This window comes from Schistocerca cancellata, chromosome 3, assembly GCF_023864275.1.
Source record: "Schistocerca cancellata isolate TAMUIC-IGC-003103 chromosome 3, iqSchCanc2.1, whole genome shotgun sequence".
Lineage (NCBI taxonomy): Eukaryota > Metazoa > Arthropoda > Insecta > Orthoptera > Acrididae > Schistocerca > Schistocerca cancellata.
In genome coordinates, this window is record NC_064628.1 from 109,379,712 (window position 1) to 109,395,419 (window position 15,708).

A 15,708-nucleotide genomic window follows, 5' to 3' on the forward strand; every position below is an offset into this window, starting at 1 on the left:
CCCATACCATAAGGCCTTGAGTTGGCGCTGTATGTCTTGCGCGAATGCAGTCACTGTAATGCCGCACCCCCTGCCTTCGGCGAACCAAAATTCTGCCACAATTTTAAAAAAAACGAACCTGTATTCGTCCGTAAACACTATCTGATGCCATTTCTGTCCCCAGTGACGTCGCTCCATACACCATTGCCATCTAGCATGTTTCTGCACATTCGTCAAAGGTAGGCGGAAGAGGATGACACGCACGTAACGCATGCCATAATGAACGACCACCCCTGATAGTTTACAAGGTATTAAACTGTTGGACTGTTGCTCCCAGAGCCGACGAGGACGCGGATCTGTCTTGCAATGCCATTAGGATGAGGTGTCGATCTTGTCGGGGCATGGTCTGGGTGGTGCGAGCTGGCCCATCTCGTCGTGTTCTACAGCCTTCCGTGAACCATTCTGCACACACGCCTTGCACGGCCAATACTCTTCGTCCCACACGAACAGCAGTTTCCCAGATGGATGCATCACATTCTCTCAAGTAAATAATGCGCCCTCTTTCAAACTCATTGTTTTTTCGGTACAGTTCGCGCATACGTCTGCAAGGCATCCCGCACGTCTGCTCAAGTCACATTGTTCTTTAATGGTGATGCTGTTTTTCTAGACGACAGGGCTTTCTACACAGCTCACATTGTTCAGGGCTGTGTAGAAAGCCCTGTCGTCTAGAAAAACAGCATCACCATTAAAGAACAATGTGACTTGAGCAGACGTGCGGGATGCCTTGCAGACGTATGCGCGAACTGTACCGAAAAAACAATGAGTTTGAAAGAGGGCGCATTATTTACTATAAGGTCTCCCGTGGCCACCATAGTCTATAGCGGCAGGAGAGGGGCACGCACATTTTACCGGTACATGGTGTTGCACCGCGATATCGATGTTACCTTGAACCCGCGTTGCAACAATGTTCAAAGGCTAATCATATCTGCAGAACTTACTACTGTATGTATGTGAACGTTATCAAAAAATGTTCAAATATGTGTGAAATATTACGGGACTTAACTGCTAAGGTCATCATTCTCTAAGCTTACACACTACTTAACCTAAATTATCCTAAGGACAAACACACACACCCATGGCCGAGGGAGGACTCGAACCTCCGCCGGGACCAGCCGTGAACGTTCTATCTCTTGCGTTGAAGGAGTTCTGTTTTTTCTGAACATGAGTGTGTAAAATACCCTTGAAAACCTTATAGGACCTGCATTTATCCGTTCCGAGACGACTGAAAGCTATTTTCACTGTCAATGGTTTACCTACATCTACATACATACTCCGCAATCCACCATACGGTTTGTGGTGGAGGGTACCTCGTACCACAACTAGTATCTTCTCTCCCTGTTCCACTCCCAAACAGAACGAGGGAAAAATAATTGCCTATATGCCTATGTACGAGCCCTAATCTCTCTTATCTTATCTTTGTGGTCTTTCCGCGAAATATAAGTTGGCGGCAGTAAAATTGTACTGCAGTCAGCCTCAAAATGGTGGTTCTCTAAATTTCCTCAGTAGCGATTCACGAAAAGAACGCCTCCTTTCCTCCAGAGACTCCCACCCGGTTTCCTGAAGCATTTCCGTAACACTCGCGTGATGGTCAAACCTACCAGTAACAAATCTAGGAGCCCGCCTCTGAATTGCTTCTATGTCCTCCCTCAATCCGACCTGATAGGGATCCCAAACGCTCGAGCAGTACTCAAGAATAGGTCTTATTAGTGTTTTATAAGCGGTCTCCTTTATAGATGAACCACATCTTCCCAAAACTCTACCAATGAACCGAAGACGACTATCCGCCTTCCCCACAACTGCCATTACATGTTTGTCCCACTTCATATCGCTCTGTAATGTTACGACTAAATATTTAATCGACGTGACTGTGTCAAGCACTACACTACTAACGGAGTATTCAAACATTACGGGATTCTTTTTCCTATTCATCTGCATTAATTTACATTTACCTATATATAGAGTTAGCTGCCATTCTTTACACCAATCACAAATCCTGACCAAGTCATCTTGTATCCTCCTACAGTCACTCAACGACGACACCTTCCCGTACACCACAGCATCATCAGCAAACAGCCACACATTTCTATCCACCCTATCCAAAAGATTATTTATGTAGATAGAAAACAGCAGCGGACCTACCACACTTCCCTGGGGCACTCCAGATGGTACCCTCACCTCCGATGAACACTCACCATCGAGGCCAAAGTACTGGGTTCTATTACTTAAGATTTCTTCGAGCCATTCACATATTTGGGAACCAATCCCAAATGCTCGTACCTTAGTTAGGAGTCTACAGTGGGGCACCGAGTCAAACGCTTTCCGGAAGTCAAGGAATATGGCATCCGTCTGATACCCTTCATCCATAGTTCGCAAGATATCATGTGAAAAAAGTGCGAGTTGCGTTTCGCAAGAGCGCTGCTTTCTAAAGCCATGCTGGTGCATGGACAGCAACTTCTCTGTCTCAAGGAAATTCATTATATTCGAAGTGAGAATATGTTCGAGAATCCTGCAACAAACCGATGTTAAGGATATTGGTCTGTAATTTTGAGGATCCGCCCTTCTCCCCTTCTTATATACAGGCGTCACCTGCGCTTTTTTCGTGTCGTTCGAGACTTTACGTTGGGCAAGTGATTCGCGATAAATGCAAGCTAAGTAAGGAGCCAATGCAGTAGAGTACTCTCTGTAAAACCGAATTGGAATCCCATCAGGACCTGGCGATTTATTTATTTTCAACCCATTCAGCTGCTTCACAACCCCAGGGATGTCTATCACTATGTCCTCCATACGGGAATCTGTACGAGACTCAAACGACAGTATGTTTGTACGATCCTCCTGCGTGAAAGATTTCTCAGATGCTAAATTTAAAATTTCAGCTTTCGTTTTGCTGTCTTCCATTGCCAGGCCAGGCTGATTAGTGAGTGACTGGATGGAAGCCTTCGACCCACTTACCGATTTTACGTAAGACCAGAATTTCCTTGGGTTTTCAGCAAGATCTTTTGCTAAGGTATGACTGTGGTATTGGTTGTATGCTTCGCGCATCGCTCTTTTTACAGCAGCACGAATCTCTACTAATTTTTGCCTGTCCTCATTCTCCCGATCTTTCTTGTACCGCGAGTGCAACTGTCTTTGCTTCCTGAGCATTCTCCGAATTGCGCTGTTAAACCACGGTGGGTCTTTTCCGTCCGTAACCCACTTTTTCGGCACATACTTCTTCAATGCGTGATTTACGATGTGTTTAAAATTTGCCCATAATTCTTCCACGTCCATCGTACCGGAAGTAAATGAAGTCGATTCATTTACTAAGTGGGATGCTAACAACTGCTTATCTGCTCTTTGTAGTAAGAATACTCTCCCAGCCTTCTTGACCGACTTTTTAACTTTCGTAACCATAGTCGTAATGACCTACTCTTTCTTAGGCATGGTAATGTGTTGTATTTGTGGTTTTTCCATATTTTTGTCCACTCCCTGTACCTCGATGGAGACGGTTCTCACTTGTTGCCCTGGCCAACATGTCCTATAGACCTCTGACCCGCAGAAAACATTTTGGCGTGGCTTGCAGAGATAAAGGCAAGCCGCCACATGCCAGTCACTACCGTTGATGAACTACGGGACGAAACTGAAGTAGCATGGAATGGGAAGCTGTCATACAAACTCACTTTGACTCGACGCCCAGGAGTATTAGAGCTATTGTTGCTGCCATAGTGTGCAGATTCGTGTACTGATTTTCGCTCGCCTTATATCACCAAAGCACCCACAAATTTAACCGGGTATTCTTCCTACTGTACTGTAAACCCCGGAATAGACATTCACTATTTGCTATCCGACCTGGCGTTGCAACTTTAATGGCCAGCAGTGTACTCGGTCTAGCGCGCACTTCCTGCGCTCCATATGGAATACGAAGAAACCCTAATCGCGGTACCGTCTCCAGTGCTCTTCAGTGTGTTTTACAGGGTGCACATGTAGACGTAGATGTCAGGAACTGTAGCCTTATCCCTAACGCTAATGCGTGGAAAGCGCTTTAGTTGCTGTCCATAGCGTGACAGTTCGGTTCTGAGAACAGGAACGGGCCCTGACGTAGCAGCCGTGAGGGGGGGGGGGGAGGGGTGAAGGGGAGGGAGAAGAGCAGCGGAACTGCGCCGCTGCTTGTCGTTCCGGTCGCTGCTCGGCGTGGGCCGGGCCGCCGGCCTACTCGCTGCTATAAAACAGCCGCTGCGAGCCGGCCACAGCGCCAACATGCCGCCGGACGCCGCCTGGCTGATCAGCCGCCGGAAGAGAGCTGGCCTCGCCTCTGGCCCCCATAACCTCCATCAAGCGCACAAGCGCAGCATCGCTTAGACCAGCGCCTGCGATACAGTAACGTGTAATGGCCGAGACGCGGTGTAGTTTTAGCTTCGAGAACTAGTCGATGTTCGTAACAGGTCTAGGTTTGTGGTAATTTGGTATCCCTCGTAAACCTACACTCACAGATTCTGACTGGACGACTGCTCCGTATATGGCAGTAAGAGGAGCGATCTGTGATCGAGGGACGTGTGATCAGCAAGTCGCCAATCCTCCCAGCTATTATACTCGGTAGATAGTTCTTGACGGTGCAGCTGCTTCTATATTCAAGCAGCCACTCATTTGGCCTCACGATGCCTGAGTGGACCCTTTACCAGAGCTTCGTACATCATCTGATGATGTACCGACAGTCAAATCTCGGTTCTTCTCCATGAAAGCAGCGGCTCTAACAATTCGGTTACAGAGGCAGTCGATATGACTGGTACCAGAGCTATTCATAAATTAACCCCTGATTGGATTCTAAAAATAGATGCTCTGTATACGTACAATCAGTTCTCATATGCTGACATTTCTGCTTCACATAGTCACCACCCAAATTCACACATTTGTCGTACACTGAGACCAGTTTCTTTATCGTTTCATCAAACAGTGGTGTCGCCTGGTAAATTAACCAACTATTGACGGCATTCTTGAGCTCATCTTCGGTAAAGTGCGAAAGAGCCAGCCACGGCTTCATCTTGGGGAAGGAACGAAAGACCCTTACTGCCAACGACGGACAATGGGGAGGCCGTTGAAGTTGTACCTTTTCATGTTTCGCAGATATGGTCACCCAGTATTTCGAAATAGAGTGATTCGTCTGGTACTCATCCTGTGCCGTTTCTTTTGGACTGACTTTCGGAGTTTCGTACGAGCCTTACCATAAACAAGCCAAGAAGCCATTAACAGTTTATTTATAAAGGAATATTCACATTTCGTCTCACGCGAATTACAGACATCGTCCCAGAGATTGCCACACTACAAATATCCTAAGGGATGACGTGGAATCTAACTTACAACCTCTGATTCAGTAGTGACAGATAGGGACGACCACTGCATAAGCGGTGGTATCTATATTCGAATTCCCACGTGGTCCTCCCGTTTCATTTCATTTTATTTCACTGATTTATTTTGTTATCTGTCTTCCGACTGATTTGATGCAGCCCCCGTCACGAATTCATTTCCTGTGTCAATCTCTTCATCTCAGAGTAGCACCTGCACCCTACGTCCTAGTTTTTTGTTGGACTTATTCCGGTCTCCGTCTTCCCCAACAGTTTTTACAGTCACATACCTCTCCAAACTTCTTCACGTTTAAACGCTTCCATCGTTCCACAGGGACGTTCTTCAGTGTTCCAAGGCTGCCCAACGATGAGACACAAGCGGAATACTGAAGAATATCCCGGTAGATGGATGGAAGCGTCGATCAGTGTAGAAATTTAAAAAGAAACCCGTGGCCTGAGAACTCAGAATAATTTCGCTTTATTTATTATGCCACTGAAAAATCTGTACATCATTGCAAATGTCGACGATTCGCACTGCGCGTCTCAGTTGTACACAAACACCCCACAGATGCCTGCTTTGCTTGGTTTCGAGCGCGTAATGGTGCGCCCACGACTCATCACCAGCGATGATACCTTCGAAAAGCCATGCCTTTCTGCGGGGTAATGCGTTAAGTGATACAAGCTTGTTATCATTCGCTGGCCCTTGTAGTTGTCTGTCAAGTGCTTAGGCACCCGGCGAGCACCAACTTTACAAAATTTCTAATGTATGATGAACAATATCGTACACCGCACCATAGAAAATGTTGAACTGCTGCGATAAGGCTCGCAATTGCCCACGCTGGTCGTTCAAAACTGCTACCCCAATGACTTCGACATTCCGCGGGCTTGCAGCCGTTACGGGCCGCCAGAAGTTGGATAATCACTAATGTTCGCACGCCCTTTTCGAAGAATACACACCACTTGGAGACCTTGCCACGGTCCATACGGACGGCACTATGCATACCACTCATGCCACTGAATTTCATTCGGTTTATACCCTTTACCCTACAAATATCAAAATAATCTCTCTGCTGTTCACAAGCTGACGACAGTAAAATGCGCAACTTTTTTGTTTCGCATTTCAGCTTCCCTCGCTAGAACTACACATGAACACAAAATACCATCTGTAGCGCAAAACGTCAAACAATATCATCGTGAAATATCAACATTCCAGCTCCAATTCCAGAGGAGAAAAATGTGTTGTACGTTGCTTTCCGATACCCCTCGTACAATAACAAAACAGTATGCCACAGAGCAGAAGAGACGCTTAACAACTGCAATAGTAATCGCAGTGAGTAGAGAAACGCAATTCGACTTTGATATTGAATAACAGGTTCCAATTACAAAAGTGTCATTAACAGAACTCTTTACTGCACGTTACTTATGAAGGGTTTATCACAATCTATGCCGTAAACGCATACAGCTTAGAGTACAAAGAACTAGATGCAAAATGGTCTAGTAAACATGGCTCTAAAATGCATACCTTAAGAGCTATGAGCACTGTATTCTATGGAAAAAATGTTTTTCACAGTAGAGGAGGTGAACATACGTTCATAGCCGTTATGGTATGCATTTTAGATCCCATGTTTGCTGGACTTTTTCGTTTCTAGTGACGTGTACTTTAAGCTGTATGCGTTTACACCGTTAATACGATACACCCTGTACCGTGCGTTGAAAAAAGTTCCTCTTATTCTTACATGAGAGAGTTCTACTAATCACAATTTGAAAAAGAGATCTTAATTGATCCGTATTACTGGTGGTTGCGATCCATGAGAGTGCACTGAAACACTTGAAAAAGTATGCCAACATCCTACTTATTTCGAAAGCTTTATTTCATACAAGGTAGTGTTTCGCGCTGTCACACAATTTCAACAAGCGTGATACACGCAGACCTTTGTCAGTATAATGTTTTCTTGACTGCATTTTGAATCCTGCAGCTGCCCAGTGCAAAATAACATTTCTTTTAGGTACCATAATTGCTGCGTTGTCTCTTTACTTTCAGTTAATGTTTGGGTGCACTTACTTTTGGTCTATAGCTTACAGCACCTCTTTACGCCTTTATAGTCATAGCGCAGACGTTCCTATGTTCACTTATGCACTGAGGCAGCATTTCATTCACCACATTTATATCGGAAACTTCAGCTAATGTTAATTTTACATTCTTGCATGTTCTAAAATTGTTGCTGGCGTCACTAATGTTTAAAGACTTAATATTAAAACTATTCTCAGTAACTACAATTTTTTCCCCGCAATACCCACTGTATGCGGTGCGGTCGGTCGCACTAGGTAGTTACATCTTCCTTCTTGTGCTGACATTAATTATTACACACATAGTATTATTGAAAGAATACAACTAGAAGAACTGACTATTATCTTGCCTGCCAAACAAATTGAAGCACCCACTAGACATAGTCGGATGTCAATGAAACTTCGTACAAGTAAAAAAAAAATGTTCAAATGTTTGCGAAATCTTATGGTACTTAACTGATAAGGTCATCAGTCCCTAAGCTTACACACTACTTAACCTAAATTATCCTAAGGACAAACACACACACCCATGCCCGAGGGAGGACTTGAATCTCGGCCGGGACTAGCCGCACAGTCAATGACTGCAGCGCCTTAGACAGCTCGGCTAATCCCGCGCGGCTCGTATAAGTACACACCAACGGCGGATGTCTTAACGATTCCACAAACAATTCACCGTGATGGGTATAACGACAACCACAGTATATAAGCATTGTTCATGCTTAAAGTTGTTACCAGGCCTGGTACGGTACACAAGCGACGTGAACGACGTTGGAATTTGAGTGATTACTATGAGATACAAGGAGATACTACGCACTCCTGTGGGACAGCATTATTTGCACCTGGCAGGGTTTTGAAAGGGGCCCCATTGAGGGTCTCCATTTAGCCAGCTCGTCGAATCGTTCAGTATCGAGAATTATGGAGCAGTTGCGCGCGAGAGAGACCCGACAGTGAACTGCATGGTAACATGATGGGAGACATACTCGTCGTCAAAGGTACCGGCCGTACACAGCTGACCACCACAAAGGAGGATCGCCGTATTTTGCAGCAGGAACATCGTAACCCCTTCACATCTGTGGCTGCCATTCGACAAGTTAACGGACTCACTGCAGCGTCATTGGTCGTAGAGTAGCAACAACAGAACTAGGTACCATAGGTAGGGTGTCGTTAACACCACAACACGAACGGCTGCGTTTGATGTGATGCGATAGCCAAGATGCATCGCCTGTTGATGAGCGTCGTCGTATTGTATTGAGCAATGGATCGCGGTTGTGTGCTAGCGCAGATGATCATTATCGTAAAGCATGACGCCGACCTTCGGAGTTCTCCAATTTTTCCAATGTTGTGGATTGGGGCAGCCGTGATGCTCCTGGCATTGCTCACGGACATCCTGTTTCTTCACATGTTACCTCTCACGTGACGGAATTGTTACGCCATTTTCGACAGGAAGATATTCGTCCATACACAACATGTCTATGAAATGTCTTTGTGATGTTTAGGTACTCCCGTTGCCAGCAAGATCCCAGACGTATCCTTAATAGAACATGTGTAGGACCAGACAGGACAACTGCGACCCAGGATAGCAAGGAACAGTTACAACAGTTGTGGGCCACCTTTTTTCAAGAGAGAACACAACTGCTTTACGACACCGAATCAGTGCATGCATCCAGGTCATAAATAGTTGCAACGACATACTGATAAGCGGTTCCTTATCATTTTAACTCGATTTTGTTCTCTCTGAAATCCCATACCCCCTCAATCTATGACGTTTGCTTCCCTTCTCGCCTTTTAGGTGCTTCACTTCCTTTGTCTGCGGCAGATACATAGTTCTCGACTTGCCATATTCGAAGGAGGAGAGAAAATTATGATCTCACATTTACAATTATTTATCTGTAGATTGTATAAGTAATTTACAGAAATTTCTCAGCGCCATTTTTCTGGGTAACGCCGGTGTCATTTGTGATCGGGTGCTTGTGTACGTAAATTTCTGTTCCTTTGAGTATGTTCAGGAGCAGCACTTCTATGATAAGGGTTATGATCTCCTTCAGCGACTTGTAAGGCAAACGTAGGTTTACTTAGTTTTTTTAAAAAACGAGTAATTGTATGTTCGTAGAATTTGTAGCGTAGGATTTAGCTTTAGGAGATTGAGGATGGGTTGCGGAAACGAAGGACTTGATTTAACAACTATTTGTATTTAACATCAACTGACAGAAGTATACTTTCAATCAACAAACAATTTCTGTAGCCCATAAAGATGCTTGAACAGGGCTTCACACAGTCAATAAAACAAAGGGTCTTCCACTAAATTAAAGAATTATATTTTTTTCCCTAAAATGCATAACAGTGCAACAACGTTTTCAATTCATAAAGCCTGGCACTCAGCCATAGCCAGTCGTAATATCCGAGACTATTTCAACAGTGAAACAGAAGACGTAAAAACAACTCCAGACTTAACTAGGATAACAACAGACAGCCGCACATTTGTCTACTACCAGCACCTGATAGCTACCACAACAAGCTACAAACAACTCTATCAACTATCTACGCGTGTGTCTTAATAAATTCCTATACAATCACAAACTGCTAATAATTCACATCGAAAAAGTAGCAAAATAAATTCACAGGAGAATTGTGACAAAAAAGAGTTATGCTGATTGCGCTTTTGGTTTTATAAACTGATCACGCTCACAGGGTGTAGTTAACAAATTAAAGTGTCATCGCGCACAGCGCACACACCTGCAGTCCAGTGTGCCACCAATGAACGACTACAACTTATCTCATGACAACAATTTACTTCCAAGCAAGATTTGTAGCTAGCTGACACACCCAACGCACCGCTTGTATGCCACACAGACACTGTATCCACCACAAAACCACCTGTGAGGAGCCATAATCTGCAAAATGCACTCAGGTTGTCATCCTCTTGATAAGCAGAAGCCCATTTCTCCACCTCCACCGGGATCGCCGTCCGTCCAGGCGGGAAAGAAATGAACTGCTCCACTGAGCACTTGTGACCACAAGGCAGTTACACTCTGGTAACACTCCGTGCAAACCAACTTCTCGGGGCCCTCCCTCACTGCTCTGTCCTGAACACCTGGTTCTTCTAATGCAGCAGTTGATTCTACGCCAACACCTCCAAGCCGAGCCTACCACACAGACATCTCGGCCGACGTGCCAGTCCGGCTCCTCGCGGCGCGCTGCAGACTTCTCCGCAGTGGCGACGGCTGCAGCCGACACGCCACCACTGACTGTGCCTGCAATCAGCTCCGCCTTGGCGGCTTTAGTAGTAGGGCAAAGCTGTCGGCCAACCCACATTGCATTGTTAATAAATTTATTCAAAACAGCGGATTCAAGATGGCGCGATAGATGTGGCAATGTCACAGTGACGTCATGGTTGGAGGTTAAAATTTTGGCTGAAAAATAGATCAATTCGGCTGCTTCCACTAACCTAACCCCTCATCTTCCAGCCTCCCCTACCCCTCCTCCCTCCCCCATCTGTATATTGGCGGGAAAAAGACTCAGTCTGTGCTCTGTGCAGGGCTCTTCGATAGAATCGATCTAAGTCTTTATTTTGCGAGCATCCCTCCCCTTCGCTCCCCTTGGTGGGATAAGGACTCAGTTTGTGCTGGGCTGCTAGACAGGATGGGTGTAAGTATGACTTGTTTATTTAACCAATTTGAGTTGTCATAGACAATAGCTCCATCCAGTGTGTTCACCATGAGGTCTAGAGGCCAACTGACCTAGTTCACAATACAGCCACCACTCCCCTACTATAATGTAATCCGAGATGGCGGTCTGGAAAAAAAATGGCAGGAAAATGACTCAATCTGTGTTTAGCTCTTTGGGCATGGATGTGTGTGATGTCCTTAGGTTAGTTAGGTTTAACTAGTTCTAAGTTCTAGGGTACTGATGACCTCAGAAGTTAAGTCCCATAGTGCTCAGAGCCATTTGAACCATTTGAACACTTCACATGCTATTGTGGGAACAGATCCCGAAACAGATATCAGTTGCAATATCCGATTTTACACACCAAAACGGTGATATTTGGAAGTCGAAATAAATATCTCTGTAAATCTAAACATGACGCTCACCACATTTCGACTTTTAGCTGCTTGTTTGAAGGCGCTGCCAGAGAGAGATAAAAATTTCTAAGTCCCACAACACTTTTCTGAAACAGTGAGTGGGCTTGGTCTATATTTGCTGCAGTTGGAGTCAGGGAAGCAAACAGTGATATCTAAGCACAGACAGGAAAATCAGAGCAATTACACAAACAGAATTTGAAGCACTGTTCAACAGACGTGAAAAATTGCTGCAATTATCGGTGAATTTTCGGCATCTGGAGATGCTTTAAAGCCACAATGGCGGAAGAGGGACAACATCCTACCAGAGGTGGATGGTCGGCTTGGATGTGTCTCTGTACACTCAAACAAAGAAGACATCACGTTACTCTCAAATGCCATCGAGCTTTCAGTAGACATATTACCCCCATCTTGTCTGAACCAGTCTGGAGAGGCTCCTATGCCCCACACAAAGGATGTCTTGAGAATGGAACACTCTGATTCGCTCTTACTGACTTCACCCACCAAATTGCTTCTGATGCCGATGTGAGAGCACAGTCCGCCATTTTTTTCTGCAGACAGACAAGTTGTGAGACTTTCAGCTGCAATACTATTTTGTACAGCTCGAAAAAAAGAAACATACAGCAGTCATATTGAAATGACAGTTAAACCCTGCAAAACTGGTCTACAGATCATGAAATACGAAAATTATCACCCAAGATACTTCCTTAATTACAGTGGTCTGCTACCGTAAAAAAAGATCTTGAATTTTTCAACATAAAACCGATCTCCAACTGGACTATATTACCACGTACCATATCGATGTAGCAGTGAACGCAATTCGTATCCCGCACCATACAAAATCATAATTTCTGCATTCTGCGTATAGCTATTGACCACCAGACACTCACACATATACCACAAAGACAGGCAGCATAAGCACATAAACCATATATAGTCCTCGCAGCACTTTATATTTCCCGTGAGGTCTGTCGGTTATCCACTGCGCCCAACCATAAAGAGTCAACTATACCCACACATGCTTGCCTGATATGCGATCAGACTGCCCTAAGAGGTCGGCAGTCACTGGAGAGTAGTACAAAGGCTGGACTGGTTCCTCTCAGCACAAAAGCGTTACTGTTTCTGGCCCTTGCCTGCTTGCTTGATTGCTTTCTGCACCCATCTACTTACTCTACGATTACAAGATCACATGTATTTTTACATGGTTTGCCAGAATATCATACCATTTACGCGATAGTTCTCAATATCAGCCACATAGCGATTAGCTACTGATCGCTTTGATACCAAAATTCCAAACATGAAGAGTGGAAATTGTATCTCTAGAACCCTGAAACATTAGCGAAATGCATCAAAGTGGAACTTGCTGCAAATCACTGGGTAATTAGAAACTTATCTTGTATGCAAAGATATTTACATGGAAACTCGAAGAATTAAAGGATACTGGTAGTTCCACTCCCAAATACCGATATCAGTGATATGACAGATTCCTAATTATACTTCTACTTTACAAAATCAACCAAGGCCTTTCTCATGTCTAGAGAACCAGAAACATGTCTTCCACCGGTTTTTCACGATCTAGATGCACACAACACACACCACGATCGATGTTCTCTCAACCAAATAATGATGGGATATGTGTAGAAGCAGTCAACTGGATAGTTTACATAGGAGGGAGTAATGGTACAGCGCAAACACACGCCCATGTTGTATCTTTTCACATTTCCATGGAGAACATATGCGACCACGAAGGCCGCACAACACATACTACGCTATTCGCATGCCTAGGGGTCGACACGGTGCCCGCTAACATCCCAAAGATGTTCGGGCTCACATGCGGTTACTCTTTGTCGAAAAGTCTTGGCTCAAACTCGTCTATGGCTTGAACCGCACGTGTCGCATTACATGTCCTAAATTAGACATTTGTGACCCTTTGGTTAAACTGTCTGGTTGATGGCAAGTTTGTGAGATTGTATGAAGCATATAATCTTAATACAACACATAACAACAAGTACTAATAATATCGGGAGTTAAATTAACGACCCATAAATGGTGTAGGCCATACAGTTGCGATTTGCTTAGAATAATGTTTATTCAGAAAGTAAACTAATAGCGCAAGTGGTCGTATTTAGAGTTACTGTTACACTCGAGAACATATCGATTTGACACAGTGCGATCATTCATAATCTCATCACAAAACAAAAGTCCGATACTCCATCTCGTTATTTACACGAAAATTTAGAGTTCACACCAGGCGCGCGGCTGCTTACCGCTGAGAAACTAAGTCCCGCGATACCACACAACGCGAAATCTTCTAAGTCGTTTCATTTCTTAGCTGCCTAAAGACGTACTGTCCGCTTTCGCGTCTCAATCGAAACTGTACCCTTTGGTGTCGAGACCAGTACCGTCTCTCTGCCCGTCTCCGGCCGCGTCCCCCGCGTGTCGAACATCGTCGCTCAGGCGCCCTGATCTTCATAGAATTTCTTATTAGCTCTGTCATCCAATGTTAGTCGCTCTACCCTTACGTTAATTCTATAAACATATGTCACAATTTTATTAATAATAACAGCATTATATTTGTCAGCAAAAAACTTAAACTCATCGGTTATGTCATAGTGTTTAAATGTAGTAAAATTTTGGGCATTCTCGTCATATTTTTCATTAGATCCCATTTTTCCATATTCGAATCTTGCTGCATCAGCTTGGGTATATTCGGTACGCCACTTGCACATTCGTCCAAAATACGGCCTAGTCAGTGTGTTCCGTCGGCGAATCCATCGCCTCGGACGTGCACGGCGAAACCGGTTCATCATCTTCATCCGACGATATGCAAATAGTCTCCGCCTCGGCTTCCACGTCCGACGAATCCGACGCCATCTCCTCCTTCATATTTAAACAATGAATTATATGGCAATCGGCATGGACTACATGTAATCGTGAAATCAATGCTTCATCGCCTACGTTAAAGTCATTCGACACAAATATGACAAGTCCTCTATGTTTAATTGTCATTCCAGGCTTGTTTTTCACATTAACAGTGACGGGCCGCCCTTCTACAATACGTTTCAATATTGATGCATACGGACGCCAACGAAGCCAGTCAAATTCTTCAAATAAAATTACGTGATGCAAGCGTGCATCATACCCGCCAAATCCGAATTCGGAACAAAGTGGCAGATAGAAATGTTGTTTACGAGACAGAACTTTTTCAATTAGAGTGGATTTGCCAATGTATGTGTCTCCATAAAGATACAACTGCTTCTTACGTACCACTTTGGACCGAAAGGCCTCATTATACCACCGGACCACGCGGGCCGCCCAGCCATTGTAAGTCAGATGGCACTCAGTTAGGCAACGCGCAACACACTTCTTACTCTGAAAAGATTCGAAATACTTCTCAATAAAACGAACACGTGACCAATTGTTAACAAGAAAAGGATCAGTATAATCAATATACTCGGTACGCTCTGCCCAACGGCGCAACCGTACATTGAATGAAAATGCCGATTCATTACAATTGGTAATGGGTACAGCATCAGATTTCGTTATATATATTAATGCATTCCTTCTGCTCCTACACTTCTGTACGTCAAATACACCATTAATAGATCCAAACATAAATTCTAAACCTGTTCGTACTTCAGACAATAATTTACTTTCAGCTAACTTCAAATATGCATGTATATGAGTGCTGTTACCTTTCGCAAATAATTCCTCCGACACACAATACTCCAAAACGTTCCAAATAGACAGGACAGTTCCCTTTCCTGAAGCCGTCTATCTGATTGGCTGCAGTTTATTCTACATTATTTTACGTTTTGATACATTTAAATAATCAAAGCTTGACCACTTTCACGTTCAAATAAGGTAACAATAATATCCATTACATAATAAATGTTAAATTCTTTTACATAAAACCAATAAAATTTCCTACTTTGCTTTGAATGCCACGGCCAGTAGCCTTGCACTAACGTGCTTTCTGATATATAAATACAGAACAAAAGTAAGTATTACGCATTAAACTTTATAACAAATATTCTATTACCTAATGATTCAATAATCATGCTGTCATCGTTCAATGTGTTTTGTGTGGAGGAAATGATGATCTTATGCTTAACTAAAAATAATGATAATTTAATATTACTGTATCTTTTAAACAAATACAGTTACAGAGTTGATAGTTACAACATTCGTCATTTTAATGATGCGCTTCT